Source organism: Protopterus annectens, chromosome 10.part0, assembly GCF_019279795.1.
Source record: "Protopterus annectens isolate FY-2018-M chromosome 10.part0, PAN1.0, whole genome shotgun sequence".
NCBI lineage: Eukaryota > Metazoa > Chordata > Ceratodontiformes > Protopteridae > Protopterus > Protopterus annectens.
In genome coordinates this window covers 272,710,897-272,723,845 of record NC_056744.1, presented here as the reverse complement: position 1 = coordinate 272,723,845, position 12,949 = coordinate 272,710,897, and positions in this window count along the sequence as shown.

Genomic DNA, 12,949 nt, shown 5'->3' with positions numbered 1-12,949 from the left:
CATATGAAAGTCAGGAATCACCAGTAATAGCTAGAATAGAAAAGACAAATGCCAATGTAGTAGAAGGAGTAGAGGAAGTACAAATTGACTTAGACGAAAATGGAAATGAAATTTAGATTTAGCATTGTTGAGCCTGGAGCTCTACCTAGCAGATACAAAACCAGAAGTGACACCTGGTGGAGGGAAGGGAAGTCAAATTCCTGTGTGACTCAGGAGCGTCACGGACTTTGATACACCCCTCCAAGTTAGCAGAACATTCCGAATCACCTGATTATATATTAGTAAAAGCAGCAAACGGACATATATACAGGGAGCCACTCTCCCATGATATAACAATAACTGACCCTGTTTCAGGTAGGACCCAGAGAAGTAAAATAGTTGTTTCTGCAAAGTGTCCAGTAAACCTATTGGGCAGGGACCTTATGCAGATATTTGGCATAGCAGTAGTTCCAACTGTACAAGGTATGGAGGCACAGAGACAAATGGATACCTTTGTAGTGCGATCAGAGGGTGAAACCTTTTATTGGTACAGCCAGGACCTAGTCACGACTGGTCCAGGGGCAGTGACCGAGGAGCTGATGAACGTAGCCATCAGTAAAGCCCCCTCCCTTGACACTAATCAACAGATTTTGTTACACTGTACTCTATATTACTGTACCACACCAGGACCTGATAGAGAGTATGAGCAAGAACTGTTTAGAAATCGTGCGACTAGATTGGTTTTGCGTACTTTGTACTGGGATACTGAGGGGGGAACAGTGTAGTTAGCTGTTCATTACCTCAAGAATTCCTTGCATTGTATAGATCAAATTGGTTGCCACATGTCAGCCTGACAAAGAACAAAAGTGTTAAATGGACAGACTTAGGAGAAAAAGTAAAAAGATGGGAGAAACAGACTGATTTAGAACTGTCAGAACAAGGGATACAAAAACAAAAACTGAATTGGTTGACACAGACACATCCAGCTGTACACTTGCAATCTAGCGAGGACAGCTGATTAGCATTTTTATTAGAAGAAGAAGAAAAGGCCTTGTGTGACATTCCAACAACTCTGTGGTCAACAGGCAAGTCAGATGTAGGACTTATTCGAACAGCAGGACCAGTTACAATTACCCCAAAGTCAGCTTTTAGACCACAGAAAAGACAATACCCTTTGAGAAAGGATGCAGAAATAGGAATTAAGCCTATAATAGCAGCATTACCCAAAGAAGGAGTACTGGTAGAATCTCCTGATTCACCATGTAATACACCCCTATTTCCTGTTACAAAAGCAAACAGGGAATGGCGGATGGTACAAGATTTACAAGCTGTAAATAATGCAGTAATACCTAGAGCACCTACGGTGCCAGACCCACATACCTTGTTAAATGATTTAGAACCGCAACAGAAGTATTTCTCTGTGGTAGATATTAGCAATGCTTTATTTTCAATACCTAAACATCCTGATAGTCAATATTGGTTTGCATTTACATTTCAGGGTAAAAGGTATACATATACTTGACTACCACAGGGATATTGTGAGAGCCCAACAATTTTTGCACAAGAAATAGCTAGCAACCTGGCAGGATTTACCCCACCGGGAGGAAGTCAAATTCTACTTTATGTAGATGACATCTTGCTAGCAGCCCCCACCCAGCAGCAGTGCAGGGAGGATACTGTAGCATTATTGAAATTTTTAGCAATACAAGGACACAAAGTAAACAAAAGTAAGTTACAACTTTGGAGAAAACAATTTAGATACTTGGGATATGTGATATCCAATGAAGGTAGAATACTAGATGAGGAAAGAAAAACAGCAATTTTGCAAGCACCCAGACCAACAACCAAGAAAGAAATTATGTCTTTCTTAGGTACAACTAATTTTTGTCGCAGCTGGATACCAAATTATGCTTTGGAATCTGCTCCACTGACTGATTTGATATATAAGACACCAATGGCAGCACAAGATATTTTACAATGGACAACAGAAGCAGAAACGGCTTTTTGCAGGTTGAAGCAGTTGATAGCTTCTTCATTAGTTTTAGGACTTCCAAATTATCACAAACGTTTTTTTCAGACCGTAGATTGTAAGCAAGGGTACATGATGTCAGTATTGACACAACAACATGGGGACAAGCAACGCCCCATAGCTTACTATTCATCACAGTTAGACCCAGTGGCGTGATCTTTGCCTCACTGTGTACAAGCAGTAGTTGCAGCCGCAATGGCAGTACAGGCTTCGGCCTCAGTGATGTTATTTCACCCTCTCACATTGAGAGTGCCTCATGCAGTTGCAATAATTTTACTACAAGAGAAAATGGCATACCTTTCTCCTGCTAGACATCTTTCATGTATGACTATACTGCTGAGCCAACCTCATATATGACAATTGAACGATGTACGACATTGAATCCATCAACATTACTTCCAACTCCTGTGGAGGTCACACCACACAGCTGCCTGCAGGAAATTGAACAGTTAGCTTTACCTAGACAAGATCTTACAGATATGCCCTTGGATTATGCTGAGGTGACATATTACGTGGACGGCTCATGCAGAAGGGGTCCTACAGGGAAGAATCTGGTGGGATATGCAGTAGTTACAGACACTGAAATTTTAGAAGCTCAATCCTTACCACACAACTTATCTGCACAAGCAGCAGAGTTGATAGCTTTGACGAGAGCATGTACTTCAGCAAAAAACAAGTGTGTAAACATATATACTGACAGTCAGCATGCTTTTTCTACAGTACATGTATTTGCACAACAATGGAAAAATAGAGGAATGATTACTTCCAGTGGAAAACCTATTAATCATGCGCATTTTATTTTGGAGCTATTAGAATCTATTCAGTTACCTGCCAAAGTAGCTATTTGTAAATGTGTAGCTCATACAAAACAACAGGATAAGATTTCAAAAGGTAATGCACGAGCTGATGCAGCTGCAAAGCAAGCAGCCTCAGACTCAGAAACTTTATTTTTAAATGAGGAATTACAACCCTCTGAGATTTTAGATTTAGACATGTTAAAAACAATGCAGACACTTACTACAAAAGCAGAAAAACAAAAATGGGTAAAACGAGGTGCAATTCTTGAGAATGGACTGTACATTTCCAAAGAAAGAAAACCGATATTGCCATCTAATTTATTTAGATATGCAGCTTTGTTGAGCCATGGGCAGTGCCATGTCTCAACAGGGGGGATGGTACAGTTAGTAAATTGAATATTCCAAACATACGGATACACAAACTACACAAAAAAAATTTGTGCAGCTTGTCATACTTGTAACAAGCACCATGCACAAGGAGCATTTAAAACCAAGCAAGGAAGTTTTCCTATACCACCATACCCATTCCATACTATTTGTATGGATTTCATAGAATTGAATAAATGTGAAGGGAAGAAGTTTTGTTTAGTTATTGTAGACATGTTTTCTAAATGGGTAGAAGCTTTTCCAACCAAAAACCCGGATGCAGCAACAGTGGCAAAAGCCCTGATAAAATAAGTAATCCCTAGATTTGGCATTCCGGAGAGGATTTATAGTGACAATGGCACACATTTTGTGAATCAGACGATTCACCAGCTTAGGAGATTTTTTGGTATCTCCTTAAAGAACCATTGTGCCTACCACCCACAGTCAGCAGGACTGGTGGAAAGGTACAATGGTACCCTAAAAAGTAAACTTAGGAAGCTAGTAGAGGAGACCCAAAAGAATTGGATATACTGTCTGCCTTTAGCACTACTGAGTATGAGAACGGTTCCAAATGTAAAGGGTTTGACTCCCTTTGAAATGGTTTTTGGGAGAGCATATTATGTGCCTCAGTGGAAAGCTCTCATGCCTGCAGAGCAAGAGGCTGACAGTTTGTTAGCAGAATATATGAAGAAATTGTTAAGGAATAAATCTGTTTTGCAGTTTAACTCTTTTTCAGATAAGGAACAGACCAGACCGGTGGAAGCAGTCTTGGCCCCAGGGTCGTGGGTCTGGCTGAAAGTGACAAAAAGGAAAAACTGGGTGAGTCCAAAGTGGGAAGGTCCATACCAGGTTTTGTTGGCAACGCCTACTGCAGTTAGAGTGGCCGAGAGGACGTCCTGGGTTCATTTAACGCATTGTAAACTGGTAAAGAATTTTCAACTTGATAAAAACTTTGAGACTGATACACAACCAGACCGAGATGGCCAAAAGCAAAGTGAATAGAAGTTTAGATCAACCCCAGAGATGTTGCATAATCATTTTGTTGTGTGTACATTTATTAACTGTAATTGTGACAATTTTTCTCTTGCTCTGGTTCATCCTACACACAACCACACAAGTGAAAGTGGGAAGGCGTGATGAAACGTCTATAGACTGGCATCCAAATTTTAACACATACCTGGCCATGAAACGTGTGTATGCAGAGACTATGAACATTTCAAATTGCTGGGTTTGTACAGCTATACCAACAGCATATGGAGGACTGATAATGTCCACTGTCCCTTTGGGGATAAATGAGACTTGGGAGAATTTACTTTTCGACACAGGAACTGTGAGATCACAGGACAAAATAGCTTTATTTTTACCTGTCACACAAAAAGGAATTGTATGTTTCTACAAAAACGACACCCTCCAGGTGGGCTGGAGCAATTGTAATATAACCATATCTTACCGATGTTATATTAAGAATGGTAATGGCAATATCTTTTGCAATACTAATTATGACTCGTATTTAAACTCATTGAAAACATCTATGAGTGACATTCAAAAAAACCCTGTTTTGTTTAAACAATTGTCAGTTATAGATCAGAAAATGTTTCATGCAGGGCTGATGCATATTAGTACTAAAGTAGAGAACTGTTATTTTATTTGTGGGAAAAAGGCATATAAATGGTTACCTGAGAATTGGTCCGGCAGTTGTTTTTTGGGTTATCTGGTTCCAGCAATAAGACATACTGCAGAATTACCTTTGGGTAAGATACGAAATGTAAGGGAAATAGCTCGAAAATCTGAAGGTCCAGTTAAGAAACCTGTGAATCCAGTTGGGAAGATCAAAGCTGGTTGGAAAGACCATAATTCAGTAAAAGACAAAAGTGAATTGACTCGTATGGACTTGGGTAACAGTGTTATATCCTGGGCAGGAATACTACCAGCCTATGGAGCAGTCAAATCGATCTGGGAGCTGAGGAAGTTGTCGAAACTTCTCGAAGTAATGAGTAATGCAACTTTTTCCGCCCTAGAATTGGTGACTGATGAACTGAATGCAATGAGAACTGTTGGGCTACAAAATCGGATGGCTCTTGACTTCACCCTAGCGGCGAGAGGTGGTATGTGCACGCTTATCAAAGAAGAATGCTGTGCTTTCATCCCTGACAATCGCCACGAGATAAATAATCACCTAGAGGTAATTCAGCAAGTATCAGCCATGACTGAACCAGGCCCAAACCCACTGACGGACTTCTGCCAGAATCTGTTTGTGGGGTGGGGTTCCATCCTAATGAACATTCTAATTGCTATTTGTGTGGGTATACTCCTAATAGAAGCATGTGTTTACTGTGGAATTCCCTGCATGAAAAGATTAATCAAAGATTTTGTTGATGTATCTGTTACTGAAACTTTCTACCAAGATATTGAAATTGAAAGATTGATTTCAGATGACGCTTTTTCTGAAGTATAGATTAAATGACTCACCTAGCTGAAAATCCTGAGTGGGAAAGGCTAGGAGATGAAATGACACTATGCATACTTCAAAATAGAATAAAAAGTATTAATAGGGGGAAAAATGTTAGAAAAATATGTATTTAAATATATGTGAAATGCTAGTTTAAAAGCAAGGTAGTTTATAATGCATTTTATTCTATTAATCATACAACAGAAGGGATAACATTCATGTGTAAATGCAAGTAGCTTCTGAAACTGCAGTGTGCTTTGACCCCTGACCCTGGCAGCTGCCAGCTCAGCAAGCTTAATGTTATGCTTTTCATAAGTGATTATCTGCTGGGTCAGGAAATTAAAATGTGTAAATCTTCCGCTCCTTCCTGATAAGATAACGTGTCCTTGTAAATAATTAAATATTCCTTTCCTGATGTAGTAACTTGTCCCTGCAAGATAAAAACACAGCTGGTGGGAAAGTGAAACAGTGAACAAAGAGGTGAATTTAAAGTCTGAATCTGCTATTGTATTCGAACTGATATGAGACCTTTAAGAAGTAACTTTACAGAAAGACATTATGACTGGCCAGCTGGATAGCAAGGCCGTATTGTATCTAAAGGAAACATTTTTTTTAAATGTACTGCATCAGCATTATTAGATGAATAGAATACTGTTAGTAAAAGTGATGTAGATGCCTTGTGACTAACCACGTCAGTAAGGTAGGCATAACTTGAATGTAAACACTATAAAATATTCTGTACTTCCTGCATCATGTCAGACAAAATTCTGTACTTGTATGGTTTTTTGCCTCCTGGTGTACACTAGTAAACTTTTGAATCTGAACCTCCTGTGTATTGAATTCTGATTTTTTATTTAACAGTAATACTTAAATAAAGAGGTACTAGACTGGAATTCATCCATAAATATATCCAATTGTGTCTCAGTACCTGAGCAAAGGATCAATAAATCTCCCAAATTAGCAAAAATATCCCATACATTTTTTGAATAAAGGGAGATTGAATAAAGTTTGAAGTTCTCATCTCAGCAAGATGATGTTTGCAAAGGAGGGGGCACATGTGGCCTATATAGCTATGCCTTTCAGCTTCAGACGTTTGAGTTTTTGCACTAAAAGATAATCATACAGACCTTGACATATTGTGTCAAATAACAGAAGTTCATCCAAGAACACTTTGATTGCCCTGTAATTAATATTGATCTCTTTAATAGAGACCATGCAAAACACCTCATCATCATTCAATAATCTATAAATTCGACTTGTGTAGGACAGCCACTCCTTAATAACTAATCTGGTCCCTTATCTAGTTTCATGCACCTGATGTTCTTATCATTAATAATACTGTTTAGAATATCCCTTTTAGCCCTGGAAAAATTATAACATTTCTTCCTGTTCTTTCCATTAAATAGTTATCTAATTTTTTTCTCACAAGACTTTTTAATTTTTTAAATGTTTAGATGTTGATTTAGAATTTTCAGGTATTAAAGGATGGCTTGATTATTTAATTTATTTAATTATTTTATTAAACTTGAAGGGGGAGGAGTATAAATAGAGGCAATGTATTTTTCAAATGTTATTCTGATGAAGTCCTGCTTGTATGTGAATGAAACCACAGGGACCCAGTTAAGCATTAAGTATTTGTACATATGAATAAATCAAGTTGCCTTTATACTTTTTAGTGCTGAAGTCATGATTAATGGGCCTTCCAGTGCTTTGTTTTTGGACTTTTGGTTCTTGGTGTTTTTTCAAGGCACATTACCTCCAAGTTCTACTTTTTTGGTTTATAATTTGTGGGATCTTTGAGATCCATATTTGATTTAGGGATAAGAATTGTTTCAGAATTATTCATATGGAGGTCAGAGATACCAAAGTTTTTAGAAATTGGCTGAGCAAAAGTTTTATAGAAATCAGCTATTAAACCATCTGGACCCAATGATTTACCTGATTAAAGTTGTTAACAATATATATGATTTCCTGTTGATTGAAGGGAGCAGTGATATTATTTTGTTGAGCCTTATTAAGTTTTGGAAAGGACAGATTTTCCAAGAACCTTTCCCACTCTTGCATAGAGAAATTAAGCTTATGTTGTAGAAAAATTTCCATGATTTCTTCCCTAGTTTTGTAACATATATTTTGATATATGATCTCATTTATCAAAGGTAGAGTGTTATAGAATTTTATTATTGTTGCTAGGAATTTAGAATGTGTTTGCCATTCAGAGTATCTCACTAGGGTTTTTATTTCATAAAATGATTCTTGTTTAATATTTAGCATATAAATGTTCTTTTTGAAGGTCAGCTATACATTTTACAGTTTTATCATCAAATTTAGTTTGTAGGCCATGTTCTCATATATTGAATTTCACCTTTAATGCTGATTTTTTAAGATCAAATACTTTCTGATAATAAGTGGCTTTACTTATAAATATGCCTCTGATTTGGGACTTAAGAACTGCACATTGCATGTCCAGAGGAATTTGGGTTGAAGTCATTTTGAAGAAAATGTTCTATTAGATAAGATAGTTCCTTTTTTTTACATCTTCATTTTGGAGTAAACCAGGATTTAATGTCTGATTATTAACTCTATTTCTATTCTGAAAAAAAACTGGACAAATTAATGCCAAGGGAAATTTAGGAATGATTCAAAAAGAATCTGGCTTCAATAATCATAGTGTAATCACAGTTTTAAAAGCCTTCTGATATCTAAAAGAAGTCAATTCTCGACCAAGATTTGTGACATGAAGAATGATATGTATGCTTTTGAGTTAGGCTGTTATTCCTTTGAAGATTAAAAAGATCAAACATAATAAAGTCTGATTTTAGTTCAGCAATGGCCTTGGTCACATAATGTTGTATAATTTATTCTTATTTGTTCAATCCACATTTGGCTGTGCCACTGCATTCCAATCCCCATTAGCAACATAGTAATGGCTGGGAAAAAGGTTTAGTATTTTATATAGCAACATAATAAAGGACAATGCAGAGAGCATAGATGTTTAATATCAATAATACCAGTTTATCCAAAAACGTTGCTTTTTACAATTAAGTGACACCATCTTTCATCAAAATCAGTATTATAATGAATTATTGAGTCTTTGAAACATTTTTAATTATAATGGCAATGCATGAACTATTTGTTATGTAACCTGATTCTATAACAGTATTAATCCATCTATTCTTAGTAATTTGGACCATTGACTTGACGTCATGCATTTCTCTTGTATTAATATAATTTCAGCTTTAGATTTATAGAATAAGTGTAGAAATAATTTCCTCTTTTTTCATAATTGTAGACCTTCAACATCGCAGGATTCTATTACCCACATATAGAATATTTACAATTTCTAGGTTGAAATGTAATTAAGATTAACTTGACATATAGCATCAAAATAATCTGAAAGGAAAAGAAAGAATTTATCATTATAGGCAGGTGGCATTTAACTCTTCCTGACACAAGCCCGTGCCTAACCACAACTATCAAACACCTGGAAGAGAACTTAGATCAAGCAATGAGTATTGAAGATGAAGTTGCTTAGAATAAGACTTTATTAGTAAGAGAATTTTAAAATTATCTATTTTTTGCAGAAAGTTATTACTGATTTGTTTGTATAAAATTGAAAGCTGATTTGGTATTCTTGTAAGGTTTTGTGCAATATATCAATCAGTTTTTAACCACTGTTTTTTTTTTTTCGTATTAGGTCCTCTGATCTATCAGATCAGACTTGCTTTGCCTTATACACCATTCAGAGGTTAACTCTAACCTTTTGAGGCCAATTGCAATTACATTTCATGAAGGTTTTCCAAATAGTTCATGATGTTGTTCATGTTTCACTGTTGCGGTCATTACATTTGGGTAATCTGCTGGTAGGTTGCCCTCAGTCGGCCTGAACTCCAAAGTTTTGGGTCCTGTGTCAGTTGCTGTCTTCTCTTCCATGACATCAGGTCGTCAGGAGTATAAAACATGCAGCCGAAGCAATTTTCTTTAGTCTTTCTTGCTGTGGGGTGCAAAAAAAGTGCCGGTCAGCCGACTACTGAAATATTCGAGTTTGAGTTTCAGAACCGAAGTCTTCACTAAAGCTAAGTACCCCATTGGGGAAATTTTTTCTTGCTTTTTACCAATGTCAGAAAAAGTTAATAATTGTATCACTTGTGGGAAGCAAATACCTCATAAGGATTTCCATTTATAATGTATTCCTTGCCTAGGCCCTGATCACAATGTGCCTGGCTGTCGGTTTTCTGCTATATTTTACCAACTCACTATTAAGCGTCGGTATATTTATGCATCAAAGTATTTTGGAAACAGATTTAACTACCCAGAAATGTCATCAGATAGCAATCCGACTACCAGAGTACATAAAAAATGCAAAGAAAAGGACAGAGAAAGGTAGTCGAGATCCAAAACCGATGATGAAGCTTTTCCTAAGCCAATTGCCGGTTCGCCGGTACTCAGTGAGGTGCTTTCCCAGCCCTTGATACCGGCTACCTTTGAGTCACAGGCCTCTACCGACACCCATGTGGAGTCCAGCATGCTGCAAGATACTCAAGGTATTAGACCGATGGATGTATCTCCCTCGGATGGGTCTGGAGCCACTGAGCAGGCACCGGCTTCTGAGGGTGTCTTCAGACCTCAACATTTGTATTTCAAACTGACGACAGCTGTAAAACCAAAGACAAAAGCAACTTCTAAAACTAAAAAAATGATGCATGAGCCACATGCACAGGCCACTATGCCTAAAAAACAGATGATCAAAATGGCTGAAGACCTTATTACCTTGATCAGGGGTACCCCCCCCACCAGACAAGAGGCCTAGGCAAGACACTGATTATGAATCTTCAGATCAGGTTTCTATTTCTTCTGATTCCTCTTCTGATCAGGAATTATCTATACCTCCCTTTGAGGATTCTGATGTTGAGGAGTCTATTCCTTCTGCATCTCCTCCTGAGGATTATTAATTTGGGGAAACCTTGCATACTTTGAGGGAGAATTTTCACTGGGAGAGTCAAGACTTCTCAGAATCAAAAAAAGAGGCTCAGGGATTTCCTTCTTCTCCCTCAGCACATACCTTTAGCCATTCTCCCTGTTCAAGACATTGTGGATGATGTGTTTTTGGAGTCAAGCTTGACCCCTGACTCCTTACCTCCGGCTCCCAGTAAGCCTGACAGATATTACAGGGACCCTGACTCACATAATTTTTTATTTAGAAACCCTGCTGCTGATCCTGAAACTATTTCACAGGGTCAAAAGGGAGTTAAGGCCTCAACAGCAAAAAATCAAACCCCTCTGACAGAGATTCAAGAGCACTAGACAGATGGGGAAAAAAGGTTTATACATCTGCAACCTTGGCAATCAGGACCTTAAACTGTCAATTTCATATGCTTAAGTAGCAACACCATGTTATGAGATTGCTGAAAAAGAAAATGATGTTGATTTCAGAATGTGCAGAAAATAAAGAATTGCAGGAATTATTGCATGCAGCTGAACAAGTTGGAAAGCATACTTTGCAATGTGGTTTTGATTCCTTAGAGGCCTCCTGCAGGGCCGCAGTTACTGGATCTGTGATTAGGAGGCATGCCTGGTTAAAGGAACAACATTTGGCTGATCAGGTTAAAGCAAAATTGCTAGATGCACCTTTACAGCATGATTCTCTGTTTGGTATTAAGGCAGAAGAGGTTTTAAAGAAAATGGAAGACAAAGCTAAGTCTATGCAAACTGTTAAAGACTTCTTACAAGTGCAGCCACCAAGATTTAGTAGACACTGGCCTACAAAAAAATTAGCCCTTTCCTGTGTCAGACAGAGCTCAAATGGGCAAATCCAGATGCCCTAAGGGTTCCAGATACCAGGTGCAAGATGCATACTGGTCAAAGCAATGGGGCGCTTCCACCTCCAAATCTGGTGGAGATAAAGTGCAAACCTACAGAAAGCAATCCCAATGACTTCCCTCTGCCTACACCAAGCACTTATCTTTTGGCAGCACCCATAGGGAGAAAATTAGCACTTTTTGCTCAAAATTGGCAGTTAATAACCCAGGACAAGTGGGTACTAAACATCGTATCACAGGGATACAGATTCCATTTCCACACTCTGCCAATGGCAAACAGTTGGCCAGATCTGCAAAAAAATCAATGGACAGAGGCACAGAAACAGGTTACGTCCCTCATGGATATGGGGGCCATTCAGACAGTACCAGAACAGGAAAAAGGACAAGGTTTTTACTCAAGACTGTTCTTGGTACCCGTAAAGGACAAGGCCTGGCGGCCAATACTAGATTTATTAATTTTGAGTGCATACCTGGACATTCCAAAATTCATAATGCTGACTTTGCAGCAGCTTCTGCCCATGCTGGGCAAGAATGCTTGGCTAGTGACTTTAGACCTAAAAGAGGCATTTGCATGTCCCAATAAGACAATTGTGCAGAAGATACCTCATTCAAGGCTGGCTTTATGCATTACCAATTCTCTGCACTGCCCTTTGGCTTATCTACTGCGCCCAGGGTCTTTACAAAGTGCCTGGCACCAGTAATTGCTTTTTGCAGACAAAGAAGTATACAAATATATCCTTACTTGGATGACTGTCTCATTCAAGCAGAGAACAAGGACACTCTTTTTCGACACCTGGCATTTGTGAAAAGGCTTCTAACATGCCTAGGGTACACAATAAACGAAAAGAAATCACAACTGGTACTATCTCAAAAAATAACATTCCTGGGTGCAAGCTTGGATACAACTGCCCAGATGGCTTACCTCACCCCAGACAAGCAAAGACAACTGACTGCTTACTTTCAACTGATGCCAACAAAAAACCCAGTTTTCTGCAATGCAAATTCTGCAGGCTCTGGGATTCATGGCATCCTGCATCCTACTAATGCCATATGCAAGACTGCATGTGAGGAAACTTCAATGGTACCTAAAAAGTTTATGGAGTCAACATTCACACAGTCTGGAAACAATGATTCCTCTCATTCCCTGCCTGCAACAGGAGTTTCTATGGTGGGCAAAGGCATGTCACCAAAACATGGAACTGCTCTTCACTCTACCCCCTGCCAGCCAAACCTTAACAACAGACACATCAGATTATGCCTGGGGGGGCCCACGTGGCAGGAAGATGCATTCAGGGCTTATGGACACCAAAACAAATGCATCTACATATCAACCAGAAAGAGATGCTAGTTGTTCAAAATGCCCTAATAGCCTTCAAGGACTTACTTCATCCAGGACAACTACTGATAAAGATGGACAACACTACAGTCATGTGGTATATAAACAAGCAAGGGGGCACACACTCATATCACCTTTGCAGATTAGCCATGGCACTGTGGGACACAGCCTTGACCT